Source organism: Arachis ipaensis, chromosome B3 (assembly GCF_059453495.1).
Source record: "Arachis ipaensis isolate K30076 ecotype BB chromosome B3, ASM5945349v1, whole genome shotgun sequence".
In the NCBI taxonomy this organism is placed as follows: domain Eukaryota; kingdom Viridiplantae; phylum Streptophyta; class Magnoliopsida; order Fabales; family Fabaceae; genus Arachis; species Arachis ipaensis.
The window spans coordinates 84,311,650-84,338,627 of NC_142438.1; the positions used below are offsets into that span (position 1 = coordinate 84,311,650).

General features: G+C 36.3%; 1 non-coding gene and 1 pseudogene across 1 annotated transcript; both read left to right on the forward strand.

The window, feature by feature from the left end:
- The first annotated feature begins 655 nt into the window (after positions 1-655).
- The window catches only part of LOC148571388 (uncharacterized), a 28,491-nt pseudogene continuing 2,168 nt past the window's right edge, over positions 656-26,978 (forward strand).
- LOC148571389 (small nucleolar RNA R71) lies at positions 23,648-23,755 on the forward strand. Its single transcript, XR_015908008.1, has one exon. It is a non-coding gene; the product is annotated as a small nucleolar RNA R71 (small nucleolar RNA).

Below are 26,978 nucleotides of genomic sequence, written 5' to 3' on the forward strand. Positions count from 1 at the left end.
TTGTGCTTTATTTTCTAAAAATTTTAAGTTTGGTGTTTTTGTGCTTTTATTTTACTTAAAAATTTTTCTAAAATTTGTTCTTGGTGTTCATCTTGATCTTCAAAGTGTTCTTGTGTTCATCTTGACATTCAAAGTTTTCTTGTTTGTTTTCTGTGTTTTGATCTAAAATTTCTAAGTTTAGTGTCATTTTGTTTTTTTTCTCTTCCCGCATTAAAATTCAAAAATCAAAAAAATATCCTTTCCTTATTTTACTCATAAATTTCGAAATTTTGCATTAATTTAGTCAAAGATTTTCAAAATCATATCTTTTTATTAGTCAAGTCAATATTCTAATTTCAAAAATTGATCTTTTCAAATCTGTTTCAAAAATCAAATCTTTTTAATTTCTTCAATCATATCTTTTCAATCATATCTTTTTTTTTTATTTGCAATCATATCTTCTAAATCATATCTTTTTCAAAATAATTTTCAATCATATCTTTTTAATTGCTAATTTCAAAATCTTTTTAATTAATTAATTAATTTAGTTTTTAATTTGCTTTTATTTTATTTTCTTTTTGTTTTCGAAATTTTATTTTATTTTTCATTTATTTTACTTATTATTTTCGGTTACTTTTAAAAAAAAATAATTCATATCAATTCCCTTTTCTCCATCATGGACATAAGTGGAAGTGAACAATCCAGAAGGACTCTGGGGTCATATGCTAACCCCATTACAGCTGCATATGGGAGTAGCATCTGTATACCTCCCATCAAAGCAAGCAGCTTTGAGCTAAACCCTCAGCTCATTATCATGGTGCAGCAGAGTTGCCAGTATTTCGGTCTTCCACAGGAAGAACCTACTGAGTTTCTGGCACAGTTCTTACAAATTGTTGACACAGTACGTGATAAAGAAGTGGATCAGGATGTCTACAGATTATTACCGTTTCCATTTGCTGTAAAAGATCAAGCTAAGAGGTGGTTAAATAACCAACCCACAACAAGCATAAAAACATGGAGACAGTTATCAGACAAATTCCTGAATCAATTTTACCCTCCAAAAAGGATGACACAGCTAAGGTTGGACATCCAAGGCTTTAAACAAGAGGATCATGAATCCCTTTATAATGCCTGGGAGAGGTACAGGGAGATGCTAAGAAAATGCCCCTCTGAAATATTTTCAGAGTGGGTACAGTTAGACATCTTCTACTATGGGCTTACAGAAAAAGCTCAGATGTCCCTAGACCACTCAGCTGGTGGATCTATACACATGAGAAAAACAATTGAAGAGGCTCAAGAACTCATAGATACAGTTGCTAGAAATCAACATCTGTACTCAAACAGTGAGTCCTCCATAAAAGAAAAGGCTATGGCAGTAACTACTGATCCCAATCCTCAAGAACAGATTGTTGAACTTAATCAGCAATTACTCCTTATGACAAAACAATTAGCAGAATTCAAATAGATGCTCCAAGACACTAAAAATGCTAACAAGAATATAGAAGCACAATTGAATCAGACAAGACAGCAGCTATCTAAACAGATAACAGAAGAATGCCAAGCTGTCCAACTAAGGAGTGGGAAAACATTGAATAACTCAGCTAAAAGTAGCAAAAAGTCAAGAAAGGAACAAATGACAGAGGATGACCAAACCACTACCCAAAATCCCTCTGAGGACATTAAGATCCCAGAGAGGAATAACTCTGGCATTCAAACGCCAGAAAAGGGGGAAAAACTGGCGTTAAACGCCCAATGGATGCCCAAATCTGGCGTTCAAACGCCAGAAAAGGGTGGGAACCTGGCGTTAAACGCCCATTCAGCCCCCATTCCTGGCGTTCAAATGCCAATGAGGGATCAGACACCTTCAAGTGCTGATAGTAACCCCTCTAAGAAGGCTTCTCCAACCACTTCTGTAAGGAATAAACCTGCAGCAACTAAGTTTGAAGAATATAAAGCCAAGATGCCTTATCCTCATAAACTCCGCCGAGCGGAACAGGATAAACAATTTGCCCGCTTTGCAGACTATCTCAGGACTCTTGAAAGAAAGATTCCATTTGCAGAGGCACTTGAGCAAATACCCTCTTATGCTAAGTTCATGAAAGAGATCTTAAGTCATAAGAAGGAGTGGAGAGAAACTGAAAAAGTGTTTTTCACTAAAGAATGCAGTGCAGTCATTCTAAAAAGCTTACCAGAAAAGCTTCAAGATCCAGGAAGCTTTATGATACCATGCACATTAGAGGGTGCTTGTACCAAGACAGCCATATGTGACCTTAGAGCAAGTATTAACCTAATACCTGCATCTACTATTAGAAAGCTTAGCTTGACTGAACAAGTCAAACAAACCCGGATATGTCTTCAACTTGCTGATGGCTCCATTAAATATCCATCAGGCATCATTGAGGACATGATTGTCAAGGTTGGGCCATTTGCCTTTCCCACTGATTTTGTAGTGCTGGAAATGGAGGAGCACAAGAGTGCAACTCTCATTCTAGGAAGACCTTTCCTAGCAATTGGACGAACTCTTATTGATGTACAAAAAGGGAAAGTGACCCTGAGAGTCAATGAGGATGAGTTCAAGTTAAATGCTGTCAAAGCTATACAGTATCCAGATACATCAAATGACTGCATGAGCACTGATATTATTGACACTTTGGTGGAATAGATCAATATGACTGAGAGTCTTGAATCAGATCTAGAGGACATCTTTAAAGATGTTCAGCCTGGTCTGGAGGAACCGGAGGAGATAAAAGAACCTCTAAAAATCCCTCAGGAAGAGGAGAAACCTCCTAAACCCGAGCTCAAACCATTATCACTATCCCTGAAATTAGCATTTATGGGAGAAGATGATACTTTTCTAATGATTATAAGCACTTCTTTAAATCCACAGGAAGAGAAAGCACTAATTCAAGTGCTAAAGACACACAAAACAGCTCTTGGGTGGCCCATAAGTGATCTTAAGGGCATTAGCCCAGCAAGATGTATGCACAAGATCCTATTAGAGGATGATGCTAAGCCAGTGGTTCAACCACAGAGGCGGCTAAATCCAGCCATGAAGGAAGTGGTGCAGAAAGAGGTCACTAAGTTACTAGAGGCTGGGATTATTTATCCTATTTCTGATAGCCCCTGGGTGAGCCCTGTCCAAGTTGTCCCCAAGAAGGGAGGCATGACAGTGGTTCATAATGAAAAGAATGAACTGGTTCCTACAAGGACAGTTACAGGGTGGCGTATGTGTATTGACTACAGAAGGCTCAATACAGCCACCCGAAAGGATCACTTTCTTTTACCATTCATAGACCAGATGCTAGAGAGACTACCAGGTCATGAATATTACTGCTTTTTGGATGGCTATTCAGGTTACAACCAAATTGCAGTGGATCCTCAAGACCAAGAGAAAACAGCATTCACATGTCCTTCTGGAGTATTTGCCTATAGAAGGATGCCTTTTGGTCTGTGCAATGCACCTGCGACCTTTCAGAGATGCATGCTCTCAATTTTCTCTGATATGGTGGAAAAATTTCTGGATGTCTTCATGGATGACTTTTCAGTATTTGGAGACTCATTCAGCTCCTGTTTTGACCATTTAGCACTTGTTCTGAAAAGATGCCAAGAGACCAACCTAGTTTTAAACTGGGAAAAGTGTCACTTCATGGTGACTGAAGAAATTGTCTTTGGGCATAAAATTTCAAACAAAGGAATAGAGGTGGATCAAGCTAAAGTGGAAGTAATTGAAAAATTACCACCACTTGCCAATGTAAAGGCAATCAGAAGCTTTCTAGGACATGCAGGATTCTATAGGAGGTTCATAAAGGATTTTTCAAAAATTTCAAAACCTCTAAGCAACCTGCTAGCTATTGACACACCATTTGTGTTTGACACAGAGTGTCTGTAGGCGTTTGAAACCCTGAAAGCCAAGCTGGTCACAGCACCAGTCATTTCTGCACCTGACTGGACATTACCATTCGAACTAATGTGTGATGCCAGTGACCATGCCATTGGTGCAGTGTTGGGATAGAGGCATAACAAGCTTCTGCACGTCATTTACTATGCTAGTCGTGTTTTAAATGATGCACAGAAGAATTACACAACAACAGAAAAAGAGTTACTTGCAGTGGTTTATGCCATTGACAAGTTTAGATCCTATTTATTAGGTTCAAAAGTGATTGTGTATACTGACCATACTGCTCTTAAATACCTACTCACAAAGCAGGATTCAAAACCCAGGCTCATAAGATTGGTGTTGCTTCTGCAAGAGTTTGATATCGAAATAAGAGACAGAAAAGGGACAGAGAACCAGGTAGCTGATCACCTATCTCGGATAGAACCAGTACCAGGGGCATCCCACCCTCCTACTGAGATCTCTGAAACCTTTCCAGATGAGCAACTCTTCGCTATTCAGGAAGCACCATGGTTTGCAGACAGGAAAAGGAAGAAGCATGAAAGGCTTCTCTCAATACAGAGTCAAATAAAACCCCCACATTCAAACTCTAAGTTTGGTGTTGGAAGGCCACAACCAAACTCTAAGTTTGGTGTTGGAAGGCCACAACCAAACTCTAAGTTTGGTGTTAAGAGGCCATCATCATGATCTGAGTATCTGTGAGGCTCCATGAGAGCCCACTATCAAGCTACTGACATTAAAGAAGCGCTTGTTGGGATGCAACCCAATTTTACTTATCTATGTTAGTTTCTATTTTCCATTGTTATTTTATGTTTTCTGTAGGTTGATGATCATGTGAAGTCACAAAAACAATTGAAAAAGTAGAAACAAACTGAAAAATAGAATGAAAAATAGCCCACCCTGGAGGAGAAGCCTACTAGCGTTTAAACGCCAGTAAAGACAGCAGAATGGGAGTTAAACGCCCAGTCTGGCACCATTCTGGGCGTTTAACGCCAGAAATGGGCACCAGACTGGCGTTTAACGCCAGAAAAGGGCAAAAAGCTGGTGTTAAATGCCAGAAATGGCAGCAACCTGGCGTTTAACGCCAGGATTGGCAGCAGAGGGCGTTTTGCAAGCCTAATTGGTGCAGGGATGGGAAATCCTTGACACCTCAGGATCTGTGGACCCCACAGGATTCCCACCAACCTCAACTCACTCTCTCACTTCTTCACACCTTTTCATAATACTCTTCCCCAAATAACCTCCACCAATCACCTCCATTACTCCTTCCTTTTCCACATCATAACCACCTAAAACCCCCCTTGGCCGAATAATCCACACACCTCCATCTCATCCATCTCTTCTTCTTCTCCTCCTTTCTTTATTCTTTTGCTCGAGGACGAGCAAACCTTTTAAGTTTGGTGTGGAAAAGCTCAGCTTTTCTTTTGTTTTTCAATAACCATTTATGGCACCTAAGGCCGGAGAAACCTCTAAAAAGAGGAATGGAAAGGCGATTGCTTCCACCTTCGAGTCATGAGAGATGGAGAGATTCATCTCAAAGGTCCATCAAGACCACTTCTATGAAGTTTTGGCCAAGACTCCTCATTGAAGAGGACAAGCCCATCACTAAGAAAAGGATGGAGCAAACAAGAGAGCCCACTCATGGACCTCAACAAGAGCATGAGGAAAATTATCATCATGAAATCCCTGAGATGCCTCAAGGGATGCATTTTCCTCCACAAAACTATTGGGAGCAAATTAACACCTCCCTAGGAGAATTAAGTTCCAATAGGAGACAACTAAGGGTGGACCTCCTTCATGAAATTAGAGAAGATCAAAGAGTCATGAGAGAGGAGCAACAAAGGCAAGGAAAAGACATTGAGGAGCTCAAGCACTCCATAAGATCTTCAAGAGGAAGAACTAGCCGCCATCACTAAGGTGGACCCGTTCTTTAATCTCCTTGTTCTTTATCTTCTATTTTTTTCGAATTTTTATGCTTTATGTTTATCTATGTTTGTGTCTTTATTACATGATCACTAGTGTCTTAGTGTCTATGCCTTAAAGCTATGAAAATGAATCCATCACCTCTCTTAAATGAAAAATATTTTCAATTGAAAAAGAAATAGAAGTGCATGAATTTCGAATTTTAAAACAGATTAATTATTTTGATGTGGTGGCAATACTTTTATTTTTCTGAATGAATGCTTGAACAGTGCATATTTTTGAATTTGTTGATTCATGAATGTTAAAATTGTTGGCTCTTGAAAGAATGATGGGAAAAGGAGAAATGTTATCTGATGATCTGAAAAATCATAAAATTGATTCTTGAAGCAAGAAAAGGCAGCGAATAGAAAGCTTGCAGCAAAAAAAAGTGAAAAAAAAAAGAAAAAAGAAAAGCAAGCAGAAAAAGCCAATACCCCTTTAAACCAAAAAGCAAGGGTAATAAAAAGGATCCAAGGCTTTGAGCATCAGTGGATAGGAGGGCCCACAGGAATAAAATCCTGGCCTAAGCGGCTAACCAAGCTGTCCCTAACCATGTGCTTGTGGCGTGAAGGTGTCAAGTGAAAACTTGAGACTGAGCGGTTAAAGTCGTGGTCCAAAGCAAAAAAAGAGTGTGCTTAAGAGCTCTGGACACCTCTAATTGGGGACTCTAGCAAAGCTGAGTCACAATCTGAAAAGGTTCACCCAGTTATGTGTCTGTGGCATTTATGTATCCAATGGTAATACTGGAAAACAAAGTGCTTAGGGTCACGGCCAAGACTCATAAAGTAGCTGTGTTCAAGAATCAACATACTTAACTAGGAGAATCAATAACACTATCTGGATTCTGAGTTCCTATAGAAGCCAATCATTTTGAACTTCAAAGGATTAAGTGAGATGCCAAAACTGTTCAGAGGCAAAAAGCTAAAAGCCCCGCTCATCTAATTAATACTGATCTTCATAGATATTTTTGGAATTCATTGTATATTCTCTTCTTTTTATCCTATTTGATTTTCAGTTGCTTGGGGACAAGCAACAATTTAAGTTTGGTGTTGTGATGAGCGGATAATTTATACGCTTGTTGGCATTGTTTTTAGTATGTTTTTAGTACATTTTAGTTAGTTTTTATTATGTTTTTATTAGTTTTTAAATAAAAATCACTTTTTTGGACTTTACTATGAGTTTGTGTGTTTTTTTGTGATTTCAGGTATTTTCTGGCTGAAATTGAGGGACCTGAGCAAAAATCTGATTCAGAGGCTGAAAAAGGACTGCAGATGCTGTTGGATTCTGACCTCCCTGCACTCGAAGTGGATTTTCTGGAGCTACAGAAGCCCAATTGGCACGCTCTTAATTGCGTTAGAAAGTAGACATCCTGGGCTTTCCAGCAATATATAATAGTTCATACTTTGCTCGAGATTTGATGGCCCAAACAGGCGTTCCAAGTTAGCTCAAGAATTCTGGCGTTTAACTCCAGAACTGGCACAAAAGCTGGAGTTAAACGCCCAAACTGGCATAAAATCTGGCGTTTAACTCCAAGAAACGTCTCTACACATGAAAGCTTCAATGCTCAGCCCAAGCACACACCAAGTGGGCCCCGGAATTTGAATTTTACAATAAACACCCTAGCTTACTCATTTTCTGTAACCCTAGGTCACTAGTTTACTATAAATACTACTTTCAGTGATTCATATTGTACCTCATGACATTCTACACGTTTCTCATTGTATTTTCTATGGCATGAGTCTCTAAACCCCATTGTTGGGGGTGAGGAGCTCTGCTGTTCTTCATGAATTAATGCAATTACTACTGTTTTCCATTCTATTACGCTTGCTTCCATTCTAAGATATTCATTCGCACTTCAACTTGATGAATGTGATGATCCATGACACTCATCATCATTCTCACCTATGAACGCGTCCCTGACAACCACCTCTGTTCTACCTTAGATTGAATGCATATCTCTTAGCCTCATGATTCAAATCAGAGTCTTCGTGGTATAAGCTAGAATCATTGGCGGTCATTCCTGAGATCCGGAACGTCTAAACCTTGTCAGTTGTATTCTGAGTAGGATCTGGGAAGGGATGACTGTGACGAGCTTCAAACTCGTGAGTGTTGGGCTTAGTGACAGACGCAAAAGGATCAATGGATCCTATTCTGACATGATCGAGAACCGACAGATGATTAGCCGTGCAGTGACAGCGCATTTGGAACATTTTCACTGAGAGGACGGGATGTAGCCATTGACGACGATGATGCCCAACATAAAGCTTGCCATGGAAGGAGTCTTGCGTGCATGAAGAAGAAGACAGTAGGAAAGCAGAGGTTCAGAAGACAAAGCATTTCCAAAGCCTCAACCTGTTCTTCATTACTGCATAACAAGTATTTATTTCATGTTCTTTTACTTTTTACAATTAAATCTGAGAATTACTGATATCCTGACTAAGAGTTACAAGATAACCATAGCTTGCTTCAAGCCGACAATCTCCGTGGGATCGACCCTTACTCACGTAAGGTATTACTTGGACGACCCAGTGCACTTGCTGGTTAGTTGTGTGGAGTTACAAAAGTGTGATTGTAATTTCGTGCACCAGAGTTGCAGAAAGGTGTGCTATTTTATTAATCAGATGTTTTCAAAATGGTTTGAATTGAATAACAGGAAATTAAATTAGAGAATTTATGTAATTTAAATAAAAGCCTTGACTGGGAGTAGATTAGTTGGAAGCCCTATTCTTGTTGGAGTACTCTCAAGATTAATTGATAATTGAAGGTTGTTCTGTTTAGTTATCCCTTACTAGGCAAGAAAAAGTCAAACAAGTTGGAATGCTACTTCTATTCACAAGTTCCAACCTACACAATTAAAAGGGATTGGTGTCAGTGACTAGAGGGCAATTCAACATTAAACCCAATTACAATTCTTCTTTTTGAGCATTCCAACTCAAGGGTTCCTTTCAATCAACACCCCATCAAGTTAGGGAACTACTCGCTCATTGTGAATATAGAATTCATAACATAGGAAAGGGAATTAAAGAAAGACATGATAAATAGAAATCAAAGAAATCAATTAAAAATAAAAGTAATTCTTGTATTAATAAATTCTAAAATAATCCAATAGTAAAATTGAGTAAATTAAAGGACATGGAAGAGCAGAGACAAGTAAAGAAAATGAACTAGAATGACGAAGTCTTGGTGAGGTAATAACTCTTCTCAATATCCCAAAAAGCAATAGAAATAAAAATCCTAAAAACTATGAATGTGTAGAGAGAAAACCTAGAGGAGGAGTAAAACTAGATCTAAAAACTAAAATTGTGTAGAATGAATGTTGTTGTTGGTTTCTGCATGTCCTCTGGCTCTAGTCTGCTTTTCTGGGCCGAAAACTGGGTCAAAACAGGGCCCAAAATTGCCCCCAGCGAATTCTGCAGATTATGCAGATTGCGCACGTCACGCGATCGCGTCATTCATGCGGCCGCGTCATTCGGCGTTTTTTCCTACCACGCGAGCACGTCGTCCACGCCTCCACGTCACTGGTGCTATTCCAATCCGCGCGGTCGCGTGAGCCATGCGGCCGCGTCACTTCTCGCTGGTCATCTCCTCAATTTTTTGTGTTCGTTCCATTTTTGCAAGCTTCCTTTCCAATCTCCAATTCATTCATGCCCTATAAAGCCTGAAACATTTAACACACAGATCACGGCATCGAATGGAATAAAGGAGAATTAAAATACGTAATTAAAAGTCTCTAGGAAGCAAGTTTTTAATCATTTAATAATTTTAGGAAGGAAATATAAATTGCATGCTAATCATATGAATAAGTGGGTAAAGATCATGATAAAACCACACAATTAAACACATTATAAACCATAAAATAGTGGTTTATCAACCTCCCCACACTTAAACATTAGCATGTCCTCATGCTTAGTTGAAGGAGATAAAATAAATGAGTAGGAACATGTAAAACTCATGCAATGCAATGCAACCTATATATGTGAATGCAACTATATGATTCTTGTCCACTTGATCAATAGTAAATAAGCTCTTCAAAATAATTACAAATCAAATTCCACTAATTCAATTCTTATACAGTAAGAACAGATAAAAATACAAGAAGGTAGCTCATGAAAGCAGGGAACACAGAATTTTAAGCATTGAACCCACACTGATGATGTACGTACGCTCTAATCTCTCTAGTGTATAGGGCAATCACTCTATTCTTCTCTAATCATGCTCTCTAATTTTTGTTCTTCTCCTAACCAATCAACAATATTTAATATACCAATGCAAACATCATGAGGTCTTTTCAAGGTTGTAATGGGGCCAAGGTAATGGTAAGGATACATATGTGGCTAAGTAAGCTTATAAACTGAATCTTTAATTAACCCAAGCTTTAACATAACCTATATATATTCTTTATAACTTTAGAATTCATGCCTAGCTACCCAGAATTTCCCTTTCACATTCCATACTCGTGTATTAACTTTTTATTTTAATTTTATCATACATGCATTGATCTTTGAATTCTTAACTTAGCATTGGGGTAATTTTGTCCCCTTATTTATTTATTGAATATTTTTGGTTTTCTTTTCATAAACATAAAAATAAACATAGCTTATCAATGCACATAGATTTTTTTAATTCTTATAGTTTCACATGAGTAGGTATCCAAATTCCCATTATATTAACACTAGCGGCTCAACAGGCACTATCGTGCCTGTTCAGCCGCTTTTCTATTATTTTTAAAAAATTAATTTTATTCTTTTGTTAATATATTATTCCCTCTTTAAATTTATTAGATAAGTATTTTTTATTTTAATATTGACGTGACCTTATTTATATCATATTTTATTAAAATTAAAATTACTATAAATTTTTTTTAAAATATTAAATTATAAAAGCTCGCAATAGAGAGATATATATATTATCAGAAAAAATATAGTTTAAAAAATGATAATAACATTATCCTAATTCAAAAAGAGTATACATAAACCAAAATATATGTTAGTTATTTACAAAAAATAATTTTTACTTAAATGTCATTAATATTTATATTTGTCTTCATATATTTTAAGTGGTAGGTCAAAATATGAATCTGAATATAAAGAGGCCTTCATTTTTTTATAAATAGTGAAAGATAGAAGAAATGTGAGTGCTTATTTTTTTTGTTTTAAATATCAAACTGTAAGAATAATTAATAAAAAATAGGAGAGTATAAAAATTATATATTTAGAAAAAATCATTCATAATTCATCATACATCTCCTTATCAATAACTTTTCGAGTTTTGAAAAACTGTCAATTTATTGACCATAAAAATAATTATTTAAACACTTCAATATTATTCAATTAAAAATTATGTGTAACAAAATCAAAATATAAATTTAAAAATATTATTTACAAATTTAATATTTATAAACGTTATTAAGTAGTTTAATTATTTATTTTTAATAGTATTTAATTTGAGACCGACATAAAAATTTATATTCAAAAGACTCTTTATCTTCGTGCATAATTTCAATTGTTAAAAATATTTTATTTTTTTAAATTTTATATTTAATTTTTAAATTTTTTTAATCTCATTATTTTTAAAATTTTTAATTTATATTTTTATTATATCCCCTTACTATATTAAACATTATTCTTTCTCTTACTATCTTTCTCTAAACACATACTTATCATTATCTGATCGCCATTATTATATTTCCTTGTTTTCCTTTCTCATTTTTTCCTTCTTCTTCCACCTTCTCTTCACCCGACTGTAATTAATTATTACCAAGTATTATTATCGTAATTTTTAATCTTGTCTATCACTTTGATTTATAACCATCTATTATATTAACTTTTATGAGTTGTTGAAGTTTCGCTAAAAAAAGTAAGACATAAAGCATTTAAAATTTTTATCCAAATTATCAAATTAACTTTTAGAACGTATAAAATTTATAAATTTAAATTAAATAAGATATTAAACAAAAATTTAGTATGTTGTTATTATAGGTAACAAAATCAAAATAAAAATTTAAAAACATTATTTACAAATTAACTATTTATAAACGTTATGAAGTTTAGTTATTTATTTTTAATAGTATTTAATTTGAAGTCGAGATAAAAATTTGTATTTAAAACACTATTATTTATCTTCATGCATAATTCTAATTGATAAAAAATATTTTAATTTTTTTTAATTTTATATTTAATTTTTTTAAATTATCTTTAATTTTGTTATTTTTTCAAAATTATTAATTTATATTTTATTATATCCCTTTATTATATCAAACACTTTTTCTTATTATTATTCTTTATACACATACTTGTCATTGTCTCATCGCCATTATTATATTACCTTGTTCTCCTTTCTCATTTTTTTCTTCTCCTTCCACCTTCTCTTCACCCGACCGTAATTAATTATTACCAAGTATTATTATCGCAACTTTCAATTTTGTCTATCACTTTGATTTATAACTATCTGTTCTGTTAACTTTTATGAGTTATTGATGTTTTGTTAAAAGAAGTAAGATATAAAGCATTTAATTTTTTTTTCAAATTATCAAAATTTGATGTCAATAATCCTAAAAAACAATATCAACATATATTACTTTTAACTAAAATAATAAAAAAATACATAATTGTAAGTTTTTAAACTAATAATTATAAATTTAAGTCGCAATTTAATATAGTACATTGGGACAAAAGGCAACCATTGCTATTCATATTTGACTGCTACTATCTAAGTTTTACATTTATATTACTGTGCACATTAATTTAAGTGCACTTTATTATTTTATTTTACATGTTTTGAAATAATGCCATTGTATTATAAGGAAGAGATTAACTTTCATAATCTAATGCGAATCTTTTTATTATTTTGTTTGTTATTTTGTTTGTTCATAAAATAGTTTTGAAAACTTTTAGATTTATCGTTCTGGTTTGCTTCTTATTAATCCTCACTTAATATACTCAAATTTAATGACTTTGATGGTGGTGAATTTTTGTAATTAGTTAAAAAATTTTAATTTATTTTCTCTCTCTACGATTTTGAACAAACTCAATTTTATTATTAAATAGTTTTTTAAATTTAGAATATTTTTAACCTTTTGTATAAAAATTAGACTTAATAAATTACCAAAATTTAAACCTATTCTCTTGAACTACTTTTTGATTGTATAATTGGAATTGTTTAAACGAAAGATCATTAGACCCCTAAAGTTTTTAAAGTAAAAGAAAAATACAATAAAATAAATTAATTAAAAAATCTATTAAAATAAAATGGTTTAAAAAAAAATATATATATAATAATAATAATAATAATAATAATAATAATAATAATAATAATAATAATAATAATAATAATAATAATAAATTAAAACTTACATGGCTCGTGAGTTAGAAACATAGAGAGAAGAAAATAATTATAAAGGTTGAAACAATAAAAAATGTATAACATAGTTTTTATTTTGCCACATTTAAATAAAAAATAATATTATCTAATATAAAATAGATTAAAAATAAAAAAGAGATTAACAAAATCAATTAACAAAGTTTTTATATTGCTACATTTGTTGTGTTATATGTCGAACTAATAATTAATAAAAATAATATTATCCAATGTAAAATAGATTACAAATAAAAAAAAAAGAAGTAAACAAAATATGTGTGAGAATTTTTCATTCTATTGATAGGTGTAGCCTTTTTTTATCTGTTATATGTTAATTATGTGACAAACAAATAATATAAAATTAACTAATTTTTTTGCAATACAATTTAGGAAATTAATAAATGTCAACCATAGTACTCTATATAATTAAATATCAAATCCAGTACTCTACATAATTAATAGCTTAGATAGTTTAGTAAATTAACATATTAATATTTTTAACGAATCTTTGATGGGTGCAAATTTTCTTGCGTCCTATATATATATATATATATATATATATATATATATATATGCCAATCATATAACTTAGTCAATATGCATAATAAATAATATTGTGGTAGACAAAATTAATAATTTAATTTACTTTCAAAGTAAATATTTATGTATTCAAATTTTGAACATAATACTCTACATAACTAATATTTTAAAAAATTTAAAAAATATTATTACAAAGTAATTTAAAAAAAATAAGTTAACAAAATATTTATGGAACTCTTTCATTCAATTAGTGATAGGTAAGGACATATAAAAAACATAAAACACATATCAAATAAAAAGAAACTGTTTTCTTTCTGCATCAAATTGATAAGACAAAAAAAATATTTCTTTCTATATTAAATTGATAAAAAAAAGACATAGTAGTATTTTCATACGTCAAAAGTTGAGAATAAATTAAAAAGGCAGAGGAATGATTGAAAATATAGATTAGATAAGTAAACTAAAGAGAAGAAAAGATATAAGTGGATGTTATATGTGAAAGTAGTAACCGCTGTAAAACTGAATGAAATTAACAACTGCAGTTGATGAAGGCAATGGAAGAAGATGAAGGCGAGAGTGTTAAAGAAAGAAGAATAACATAACCGCAAGAAAAATACAAAAAAGTAAAAACTAAACTACTGAAAGGATAACGTACTCAAAACAAAAGGATATAAATTAAAATTAATATAAAATCAAACAAAATATGAACATGATAAAGAATGCGAAGACATTGACAGAACAAACTATATAAACTAAAACTAACATAGAATTAAACAAAGCATGAAGATATTGATAGAACAAACGATATAAATTAAAACTAACATAGAATTAAACAAAGCATGAAGATGATGAAGAATGTGAAGATATTGATATTCATACCAGTTCATTTTCTTTTTATTTATTAGCAATTTGCAGACTGTCTTACATTTTTTAAAACTTTCATTTTAGTAGGAAGTTATTGGATTTTTCAAAACAAATTTTATGTCTATTTTGTCCTTATAATTTAGTTTCCAAAATAGTTTATTGTAGGATTAATATAGTCCAAAAAATTAGACACCAAAGTCATAGTCAATTCTCTGTATTGACTCTATATATTGTTGTTAGACGTATAATATATATGAAAAATAATAAATTAAAACTTACATGGCTCATGAGATAGAAAAATAAAGAGAAGAAAATAATCATAAAGATTAAAACAATAAAAAATGTATAACATAGTTCTTATCTTGCCACATTTAAATGTTATATATCAATCTAATAAATTGATAAAAAAAAGGAGATACAGTACTGTTTTCATACGTCAAAAGTTGGGAATAAATTAAAAAAACAGAAAAATGACTGAAAATATAGATTAGATAAGTAAACTAAAGAAAAGAAGAGATATAAGTGAATGTTATGCATAAAAGTAGTAACGGAATAAAATTTGTAAGTGCAGTGGATGAATGCAATGGAAGAGGATGGAGGCGAGAGTGTTGAAGGAAGGAGAAGAACCAAACAGCAAGAAAAATATAGAAAAGTAAAATCCAAACTACAGTGGATGGAGGCAATGGATGATGTGTTGTTATATTTATAGAAGTAAAGAACTGTTTTCATTTTAGTGGGAAGTTAATAGAAGTAACAAAACTGTTTTCATTTTAGTGGGTAGTTATTTAACTTTTTTATGGGTTAATGATTTTTAATTAAAAACAAAAATGTATTTTTACTATTTTGTCCATAATTTTAGTTTGTAAAATAAATTATTTGAGGGCAAATGATGTCTACCAAAATTGGACACCAAACTATGGTATTACCTTTATATATTGGTATAGATGACACATTCCCTTATTATCTTTTGTTCCCACAATTTTTCATACTTAATTAGCACACATAATTCTATCTTAAGCTAACCAAAGATTCAATTTGGAATATACAATTGTTTTTTCCGCTAAAGGCTAGTAATGTGGTAAAATATAGAACAAATGGGATTTAAAGGCTCAAAGTGGCTAACAAAGGTAATTGAAAGGGTAGGTTTAATTTAGATAAGTGAGTTTAAACAAATAATGGCCTCAATCGTATGCAATCATACAAATATAATAAACATTGGACATATAGGATGAAACAAAATATAGATTACAATCATAGAGAAGTAAACACACAAGAATAAAATAATTATGGTTAAATAATGTAACAAACCTATTACTATGCAATTTATCCTATTCTACAAAAGAAAAACTAACTAAATATCCTAATTTATTGGTGTTTAGGGAAGAGAAATTACCTCTGGAAGTCAGGTACTGACCGACCTCCCCACACTTAAGGCTTTGCACGGTCCTCGGTACCATCTGTCAGGAACAAAGGTGGGCTGGTAGCAGTATCTCCACAGTCGGGACCATCATGGCTTCCTGTGCTGGTAAAGGAAGTGGAGTCTGGGGTGTCTGAGTCCTTGAATTTTCCCATAATCAGCTCCTTGAGGTATGTGAATCGGTGCTTGTTACGGCGCTCTCTCATCTTAGCTTTGTGTTCCTGCCGATCCAACCTTTTGAGTATCTGATGGAGCAGTTGGTCTGTTGTAGGTGCTTGTGGTGTTGAAGAAGGAATTTCTTCAACCGGTTCAGTAGGATGGCTTGTGGCGGCTGGTGGAGATCTGATGTATTTCCCGTTAGGGACATACTGATCATCTCGTGGGAGCATGGCTTTGGTGTCCCCAGCTCTGTAGGAAATTCTGGCTGCTGAGACAAGATCTAAGACCGAGGCGGGAAAAGGTAAGTTGCCCGCAATTTGCACGTGTCCCATGGCATTCCGGATGTATCTTGGTAGGTTCAGAGGTTGGTCTGTAAGGATGCACCATAGTAGAACGGCCATGTCCGCAGTGAAGGAGGACTCGTGAGTGCTCGGAAAGACGTAATAGGACATGATCTGTGCCCATACGCGAGCCTCCAAGGTAAGTGCTGAAGCCGATATTCCCTTAGGGCGGGTACGATGGTATCGTAGATCCAACAGCTGCCAGGTAGTGCGATAACTCTGAGAACGGCGTCCCAGTCAAATTGGTACATCTGGCGCTTGAGTGCGGCTTCTTGAAAGGCGTCCAATCCTTCTAGAATAGGGGGAAGACCTAGAGCTTTTTGAATGGCCTCTTCTGTAATGGGGACTTGCTTCTGACGGACAAAGACAGACTGCAGGGTTGGCAGGTGGAAGTTGGAGTAGAACTCGACTACCGAAGAAAGATTGACCTGCCTCGGCTGTCTCTGTAGGAAACCCCATTGTCTTTGTGCAATTTGCGGCTCAACAAAGGTAGTAATATGGTTTGGGAGGAGAAGAAGGTATTCGTTGTTGTAACTCCTGTCTGCCAGGATGGGGAACATCTGCTCACAGTAGCGATTGGGAAATCGCGCAGTGTCCTTTGCTGGGAAGGCCCTTTCTTTATCATCAACCTTTATCATCCTCTTAGTTATTTTTGTTGAGGGTTTAACCGCAGTTGAAGAGGGCTCTGCCACTAATGCTCTTTTTATTCCTCTTCTTGCTGGTGGTTTGGGAGTAGCTTTCTCTTTTCCTTTCTTGGTGGCCATCCTGAAAAGGAAAAAAAGAAAGTAACGTAAATTCAAAGAGATAGAGCAAGGAAAGAGGGTTGTATAAGTGATAAACAATGCACGGTAAAGAGGATGTTGTTAACACATGGTCATGACTACATGTGAAAAGTTCATCAATGGAAATATAGCAAGTGCATTGGAGGATCATTAAATGCAAGGGATTTATTGGCATGCAGGCAAAGGCATGAGTAGCATAGATCAAGCATTTAGTTAGTTGAATGTGTTATCACTCGTAACAAACTAGCCATCACGTCTGTATTGACAATTAAATTCAATTAATACATTAGTAAAGGGAATTTGTGAAAAGCAAGCATTGAATAGTAGAATAGAATAATGTAGAAAAATGCATGATGCCATATGGGCTTTTTCACAAACACATAGCATGCATGGTAAATAAGGTATAGAAAGTATTAAAGTGAACATGCAAGCAACCCTTTAAAAAAAAGTAATATATAATTGCCAAACAATTTTACAACAATCCACAAGCATATAATGAGAAATAATGACTCAAATAAATTTCCAACACCAAGTAAAAAGGAAAAAGAAAGAGAAAGAAAATATGGATAATGAAAGTAAAAAGAAAAGAAAAGAAGATAACATATAAAAATAAGGAGAATAATAGAAAAGTAGGGGGGAAGAAGAAAAGAAAACCTCGTTAATGGAGGTGAGAGAGAGAGAGAGAGAGTAGAAAGTGAAAAAGAAGGAAGAAGGAAGAAGGAAGAAATAAGGAGGAAAAAAGAAATAGGATTTAGGGAAAAGAAAGATAAGATAATTGGCAAATAAGGGAAGCTGTGCGGCGCAAGCGACGCGGTCGCGTGGGACACGCGGTCGCGCGACTTTCACTTATACTAATTGACGCGGTCGCGTCAGTCACGCGGTCGCGTGACCCGTTTTATGCTATTGGCGCGAGGGCAGCCTCGCACTTGCACAACTCTCTGTTCAAACTCTTATTGCGCCAAATGTTGGGTGACGCGATCGCGTGGGGCATGCGATCGCGTGAGTGGCCATTAGAAGGATATGACGCGGACGCGTGAGCCATGCGTCTGCGTGGGAAGAATTGTGCGTTCAGCGCTAATCCAACACCACTCTAGCACAACTTTCCGTCGTGCACCCTTTTCACGTCAAATTCCAGGGCACGCGGCCGCGTGAGTGACGCGGTCGCATGGGAGGCCAATGTTCCCACCCGACGCGGACGCGTCAGTGACGCAGTTGCGTGGGGCAATTTATGCCACGGGAACGCCTCCAGCCACGCTCTCGCGTGACTCTCTGTTCGTTTTATTATTCCCTCCAATCACTTACGGCGCGGACGCGTCAATGATGCGGTCACGTCGCGTGAAATTTTTTTTTTAAATAAAAGTATGTAAATGCAGATGCGCAAAATGTACTAATAAAGAGAAGAGTTATTGAATAGGAAAACTAAGAATAAAGAAAAGATCGATCATACCATGTTGGGTTGTCTCCCACCTAGCACTTTGCTTTAACGTCCGTAAGTTGGACGCTCCCCTTGCTCAGTCTTCGGCTATATGGGGATCTTCCAAGGGGAAGATCTCGAGCTCCTTGTTTTTCTTCATCCTCTCTCCATGGTATAGCTTTAAATGTTGTCCATTAACTTTGATAAGTTCAGAGCTTGAAGGATGACTTAGGTGAAAAACTCCGTACGGTTCGGCCTTCTCTACTCTGTATGGACCTTCCCATCTTGATCTCAACTTACCTGGCATGATCCTCAGTCGAGATTTGTAAAGGAGGACTAAATCCCCAGGTTGGAACTCTTTTCTCTTGATGTGCTGATCATGTACATCCTTCATCTTCTCCTTGTATAGTCTTGAGTTCTCATAAGCTTCTAGGCGAAGGATTTCCAGTTCTTGCAGTTGCAACTTCCTTTCAGCTCCGGCTTTCTCAATTCCCATGTTGCACTCCTTTACTGCCCAAAAGGCTTTGTGCTCTATTTCAACAGGGAGATGACAAGCTTTTCCATAAACTAAGCGGAAAGGACTCATCCCAATGGGTGTTTTGTATACTGTTCTGTATGCCCAGAGTGCATCTTGTAGCCTGATGCTCCAGTCTCTTCTATGAGGTTTGACTATCTTCTGCAAGATATGCTTTATCTCTCTGTTTGACACCTCGGCTTGCCCATTAGTCTGAGGATGGTAGGCTGTTGCAACCTTATGAATTATCCTATGCTTTTTCATTAATCCTGTTAGTCTTCTGTTACAAAAATGGGTGCCTTGATCGCTCACGATCGCTCGTGGTGATCCAAAGCGACAAATAATGTGATTTCTCACAAAGGAAACAACAGTGATAGCATCATCAGTGCGGGTAGGAATTGCTTCCACCCATTTGGAAACGTAATCCACAGCTAACAATATATAAAAATAACCATTAGAATTTGGAAATGGACCCATGAAGTCAATGCCCCAAACATAAAAAATTTCACAGAAAAGCAAAATTTGTTGAGGCATCTCATCCTTCTTGGATATATTACCAAATTTTTGGCATGGGAAACAAGACTTACAAAATTCAGCAGCGTCCCTAAAAAGAGTAGGCCACCAGAATCCACCGTCTAAGATTTTTCTAGCTGTTCTTTGAGGGCCAAAATGTCCCCCACTCTCAGATGAGTGACAGGCCTCTAAGATGGACTGGAATTCTGATTGAGGCACACATCGTCTAATTACCTGGTCAGCGCCACATCTCCATAAATATGGGTCATCCCATATATAATATTTAGACTCACTTTTTAGCTTGTATCTTTGATGCTTCGAAAAGTTTGGAGGAATTATGCGGCTAACTAGATAATTAGCTACAGGTGCATACCAAGGGACTACCTCAGATACTGCTTGCAGGTTATCAAATGGGAAATTATCAGCTATAGGAGTGGGGTCATCTGTAATGTGCCCAAGGCGACTCAAGTGGTCTGCCACTAAATTCTGGTTACCACTCCTATCCTTAATTTCCAAATCAAATTCTTGTAATAGCAGTATCCAACATATAAGCCTTGGTTTGGACTCCTTTTTAGCTAATAGATACTTTAGAGCTGCGTGGTCTGAGTACACTACTACCTTCGTACCAAGTAAATAGGCTCAGAATTTATCCAGAGCAAAAACAATAGCAAGAAGCTCTATCTCCGTAGTAGTGTAATTGGACTGAGCGGCATCTAAGGTTTTAGACGCATAAGTAATAACAAAGGGGTCCTTACCTTCACGCTGAGCCAGTGCCGCTCCTACTGCATGGTTGGAGGCGTCGCACATTATTTCAAATGGCTGGCTCCAGTTTGGTCCTTTGACAATTGGAGCTTGAGTCAGGGCGGTCTTCAGCTTATCAAACGCTTGTTTGCAATCCTTACTGAACTCGAACTCAATATCCTTCTGCAGTAGTCTAGATAAGGGAAGTGCTACCTTACTGAAGTCCTTAATGAATCTCCTGTAAAAACCTGCATGGCCAAGGAACGAACGGAATTCCCTCACAGAGGATAGGTAAGGTAAACTAGAAATAACATCCACCTTTGCTGGATCTATAGAAATGCCAGTATTAGACACAACATGTCCTAGTACAATACCTTGTTTTACCATAAAGTGACATTTTTCAAAATTTAATACAAGGTTTGTACTGACACATCTATCTAATACTCTAGATAATCCATCTAAGCAAAGGCTAAAGGAATCGCCATATACACTAAAATCATCCATAAAACTTCTATACAGTCCTCAATAAGATCAGAGAAAAGACTCATCATGCACCTTTGGAAGGTAGCTGGTGTATTGCACAAGCCAAAGGGCATTCTCTTGTAAGCATAAGTCCCAAAAAGACATGTGAAAGTGGTCTTTTTCTGATCCTCAGGACCTATATGAATCTGGAAATAACCTGTGTAACCATCTAAAAAACAATAATGTGATTTACCTGACAGGCGATCCAGCACTTGATCAATGAATGGAAGAGGATAGTGATCCTTACGAGTGGCCTGGTTGAGGCGTCTGTAGTCTATGTAGACCTTCCAGGCGTTCTGAACTCTGGTTGCCATGAGATCTCCATGCTCATTCTTCACTGTAGTGACTCCAGACTTCTTGGGCACCACTTGTACTGGGCTTACCCATTCACTGTCTGAAATGGGGTAGATGATATCTGCCTTCAGTAGTCTGGTCACCTCCTTCTTGACAACCTCTAAGATAGTGGGGTTCAGTCTTCTCTGGGGTTGATGGACAGGTCTTGCTCCCTCTTCTAAAAATATCCTATGCTCACAGACTTGAGGGTTGATGCCTACTATGTCTGCCAAACTCCAACCAATTGCCTTCTTGTGCCTCCTCAGCACACTAAGTAACTGCTCTTCCTGTTGAGAAGTGAGTTCCCTTGCAATGATAACTGGAAACTTTTGCTCGTCTTCAAGGTAAGCATATTTGAGGTATGGAGGAAGGGGTTTTAATTCTAACTTCTGATCATGGTCAGGCTCTGGGTTGTCTGGAGCTGGTAACAATGGTAAAGCACTGTCATTATCCTCCGAGAATGTCCCCACACTTGGACCTTGTCCTATGTACTTCTCTTCAAATTCCTTCTGGTGAACTTCAGCCACGGTTTCATCTATGATGTCACACTGGAGGATAGAATGATCCTCCGAAGGATGCTTCATAACTCCATTCAGATTGAAGATTACTACTCGGCCATCTATTTCAAAAGTGTATGTTCCTGAAAAAGCATCTAATTTGAACTTCGAGGTCTTTAGGAATGGTCTTTCGAGTAGGATTGATGATGGCTTCTCTGAGTCATTTTGGGGCATCTCCAGGATATAAAAATCAATGGAAAATGTGAACCCCTTAATGCCCACTAATACATCTTCAGCAACTCCAGCCACTGTAACAATGCTTTTATCTGTTAACACAAAATGAGCTGCCGACCTTTTTAAGGGAGGGAGCCTCAAAATATCATATATAGACAAAGGTATTATACTCACACATGCTCCTAAATCACACATGCAGTCAGAAAATACTACACCACCAATAGTACAATTAACCATACATGGACCAGGGTCACTACACTTTTCAGGTAAACCTCCCATTAAAACAGATATCGAACTTCCTAAACGAATAGTTTCTAATTCATTAATTTTGTCTTTATGTATACATAAATCTTTTAGAAACTTTGCATATTTAGGTACCTGTTGAATAACATCAAAAAGAGGAACAGTTACCTCAACCTTTTTGAATATCTCTACCATTTTGGGATCAGGTTCCAGCTGCTTCCTGGGCTTCTTTGCAAGTTGTGGAAATAGAATGGGAGTGGTGTCTTCTGCAGTGTCTGCGCCCTTTGGTGCTTCCTTCTGTGGTTGAACTTCTTCTTTTTCAGCCATGTCCTGTATGTCCTCTTCCTCTTCAACATCTTCTATTTCCACTACCTCTTCAGCTGAGGCATGTTCTGGTGGGCTTGGCTCCTCCTGATTCCTCTCCTGCAGTGTGCTTTTGGACCTTTGGGTGATGGCATTAATGCCACCCTTTGGATTGGGTAATGGTTGAGAGGGGATTCCACTGGAGCTCAAAGGCTGGTTATTGAAGTTATTCATTGATCCAATCTGTGAGACAAGAGCTTGCAAAGTAGAGTTCAGACCATTTAGTGTAGCATAAAGGTTATTTTCCATGGTCTGTTGTCTCCGATCAATAGATTGTAGTAAGTCGTCATTAGAAGATGAAGAAGGATAAGTAATTTGAGAGGTCTGCTGTTGGGTATTCTGTGGTCCTTAGGATTGCCTCAGATGAGGTGCTCTGTAAGGCTGGTTCTGGTTCTGCTGCCTGTTGTTGTTATTATTCCACCTCTAATTTCCCTGATTGTCTCTGCCTCCTCTGTTGTTGTTGTCCCTCCAATTCTGGTTAGAATTGTCCTGCCATCCATGGCTGTAATTGCCACCCTGATTGTACCCTTGGTTGGGGCGGTCATAGAAGTTATGAGTGGCTGCCACGGTGTTGTCTTCCTGCTGGAGCTGCGGACATTCATCAGTATAATGGCTATAATCAGCACAGACTCTGCAAACTCTCTGTGGGACTAACTGTTGGCATTGATGTGGTGGAGAAGGTTGAGCTTGCTGAACTTGTTGTTGATTCAATTGCATCTGCTTCAGCAAGTTGGTCATTTCACAGATACTCTGAGTTAGAGCAGCAGTCTCTCTACTAGAGGATACTTCTACAACGGTTTTTGAATGGCCTCGTTTCCGCCTGTGATTTCGAGTAGATTCAGCTATGTCGCTGATCAATTGCCATGCCTCATCAGTGGTCTTGTACTTTTTCATAGACCCATTTCTAGCACTTTCCAATGTGGTCTTATCTTGGGGCCTCATGCCCTGTGTGACGTAACCGAGTAACACTATCTTGTCAATCATATGGTGAGGGCATGCTTCTAGAAGATTATTGAAGCACTCCCAGTATTCATAGAGAGTCTCAGATTTGTCCTGAACAATCATGGAAATGTCTTTCCTCAGTTTATCAGTAACTTCCGCTGGAAAGAACTTTTCCAAAAATTCTCTTCTAAGTGTATCCCAGTTAGATACAATTGCTACGGGTTGAGTGTAGTACCACTCTCTTGCCTTTCCCTCAAGAGAAAACGGGAAAGCTTTCAACAAAATTGAAGTTTCATCTACACCATCACGCCTGACAGTAGAACAGGCTGCTTTAAAATCTCTCAGGTGTTTGATAGGCTCTTGAGTAGGTAAGCCATGAAACTTGGGCATCAAATTGAGCAGTGCAGTCTTTATTTCAAAGTCTGTAGCCACCGCTGGGTGATGCGCTTGAAACGGTTGCATTGTAAAATCAGGGGCTCCAGCCTCTTGGATAGTAACTCTCCTAGGTGCTGCCATGTCACCTACACATAAATCAACCGAATCAGTAGAACGGGGGCTGGTTTCTTCCTCAAATGACGTTTCAGATCTGCCCTCAGAGAGGACTAACAGACGCCGAGCTTGCCTTATTCATGAAATAGTTCTTTCAATGTCAGGATCGAATACTGGCAAGCTTGGATCAGGAAGTGAACGCGTCATCTAACGAAAGAAACAAGCAGCTCATAGTAGCAAGAAAAAATAAAATACAAATAAATAAATTCCAATCAATAACTTAGCACTCTATTGCAACTCCCCGACAACGGCGCCAAAAATTGACGTGGCAGAAATTGGCGAGTAAAGAATTGTTATAAGATATGCGTTGCAAGTATAGTTCTTAACCAACCAGAAATCCGCTTATCAATTTAGAAGGGTGTCACAAAAATTAAAATTAAAATATTGGGAGTATGAATCCCAGGTCGTCTCCCAACGAGTTGCAGAAAGGTGTGCTATTTTATTAATCAGATGTTTTCAAAATGGTTTGAATTGAATAACGGGAAATTAAATTAGATAATTTATGTAATTTAAATAAAAACCTTGACTGGGAGTAGATTAGCTGGAAGCCCTATTCTTGTTGGAGTACTCTCAAGATTAATTGATAATTGAAGGTTGTTCTGTTTAGTTATCCCTTACTAGGTAAGGGAAAGTCAAACAAGTTGGAATGCTACTTCTATTCACAAGTTCCAACCCACTCAATTAAAAGTGATTGGTGTCAGTGACTAGAGGGCAATCCAACAATAAACCCAATTACAATTCTTCTTTTTAAGCATTCCAACTCAAGGGTTCCTTTCAATCAACTCCCCATCAGGTTAGGGAACTACTCGCTCATTGTGAATGTAGAATTTATAACATAGGAAAGGGAATTAAAGAAAGACATGATAAATAGAAATCAAAGAAATTAATTAAAAATAAAATTAATTCTTGTATTAATAAATTCTAAAATAATCCAATAGTAAAATTGAGTAAATTAAAGGACATGGAAGAGTAGAGCCAAGTAAAGAAAACGAAGTAGAATGACGAAGTCTTGGTGAGGTAATAACTCTTCTCAATATCCCAAAAAGCAATAGAAATAAAAATCCTAAGAACTATGAATGTGTAGAGAGAAAACCTAGAGGAGGAGTAAAACTAGATCTAAGAACTAAAATTGTGTAGAATGAATGTTGTTGGTTTTTGCATGTCATCTGGGTCTAGTCTGCTTTTCTGGGCCGAAAACTCGGTCAAAACAGGGCCCAAAATCACCCCATCGAATTCTGCAGATTATGTAAATCGCGCACGTCACGCGATCATGTCATTCATGCGGCCGCGTCATTCGGCATTTTGCCCTGCCACGTGAGCGCGTCGTCCACGCCTACGCGTCACTTTTGCTATTCCAATCCGCGCGGTCGCGTGAGCCATGCGGCCGCGTCACTGTGATTTCCTCTCTTTCGCGCGGTCGCGTGAGCCATGCTGCCGCGTCACTTCTCGCTGGTCATCTCCTTAATTTCTTGTGTTCCTTCCATTTTTGCAAGCTTCCTTTCCAATCTCCAATTCATTCATGCCTTATAAAGCCTGAAACACTTAACACACAGATCACGACATCGAATAGAATAAAGGAGAATTAAAATACGTAATTAAAAGTCTCTAGGAAGCAAGTTTTCAATCATGTAATAATTTTAGGAAGGAAATATAAATGCATGCTAATCATATGAATAAGTGGATAAAGATCATGATAAAACCACACAATTAAACACATTATAAACCATAAAATAGTGGTTTATCAATGCTATTTCATTTTGATGGAGAATATGGCCAAATATTAAGTTTGGCATCTGCATACACATTAAATTGCAGATAAATCAATTTTGTTCATAAAATCAAATGTATGAATAGAAGGATTGACGTTAAGATTTTTGCCAGTAAAGAATGTCATAAAAATAGTCGCGTTGTAGATATAGTCTCTAAACCGACAGAAATCCCTTCGTACAAACGTTTTGGTTGTCACAAGTAACAAACCCCTTTGAAATTGATAACCGAGTATTCAAACCTCGGGTCATCTTCTCAAGGAATTGCAGGGAGGTATGTTCTTATTATTAGTTATGAAGATTGTAAATTGGGGGGTTTTGAGAAATTTGGAGTTTGGGCAATGTGCACAGGTATATTTTCAAGCAATAAAAATTAATAAATAACTGTAAAATAAACTCTTGGCAAGGTATGAAGAACTGGAGGTCCTATCCTAGTTATCCTTATCAATTGTGATGAGAATTGGATTCTTCCCCCACCTTATTAACCTCTAACTATGAAGGTAAGTTAAGTGGACAAATTAATTCCAATTTTCAATCAACAATGAGTTTGATAACTCAAGAGTTACCAATGTCTCAACCAAAGCCAAAAGAGAGAAATTCTACTTGAATGGAAATAATTTGGATAAACACAGGGCATTAATAAATTAAAGAGAACAATCATGAGTCTGAAATACTTCGAATTATATTAAATAAAATGCTCAAATCATAACATGGGAATTCATAAATTAAATTGGAAAAAGAAAAATAAATAAAAATAAAGAACCTGGGATTGAGTGTCACTCCTAAAACTAAGAGAAGTCCTAAATCCTAATCCTAAGAGAGAGGAGAGAACCTCTCTCTCTAAAAGCTACATCTACTCCTAAAATTGTGAATTATGAGAGCCTCCTCATGAATGGATGCATTCTCCCACTTTATAACCTCTAATTTGTATTTTCTGGACCGCAAACTAGGTCAGAAATAGCCCAGAATTCGCTGGCTGCGAATTCAAAATGCGCTGATTTCCGTCACTGCGACGCAACTAAAACCGCGTCATTTAGCGTCAGGGAAACTAT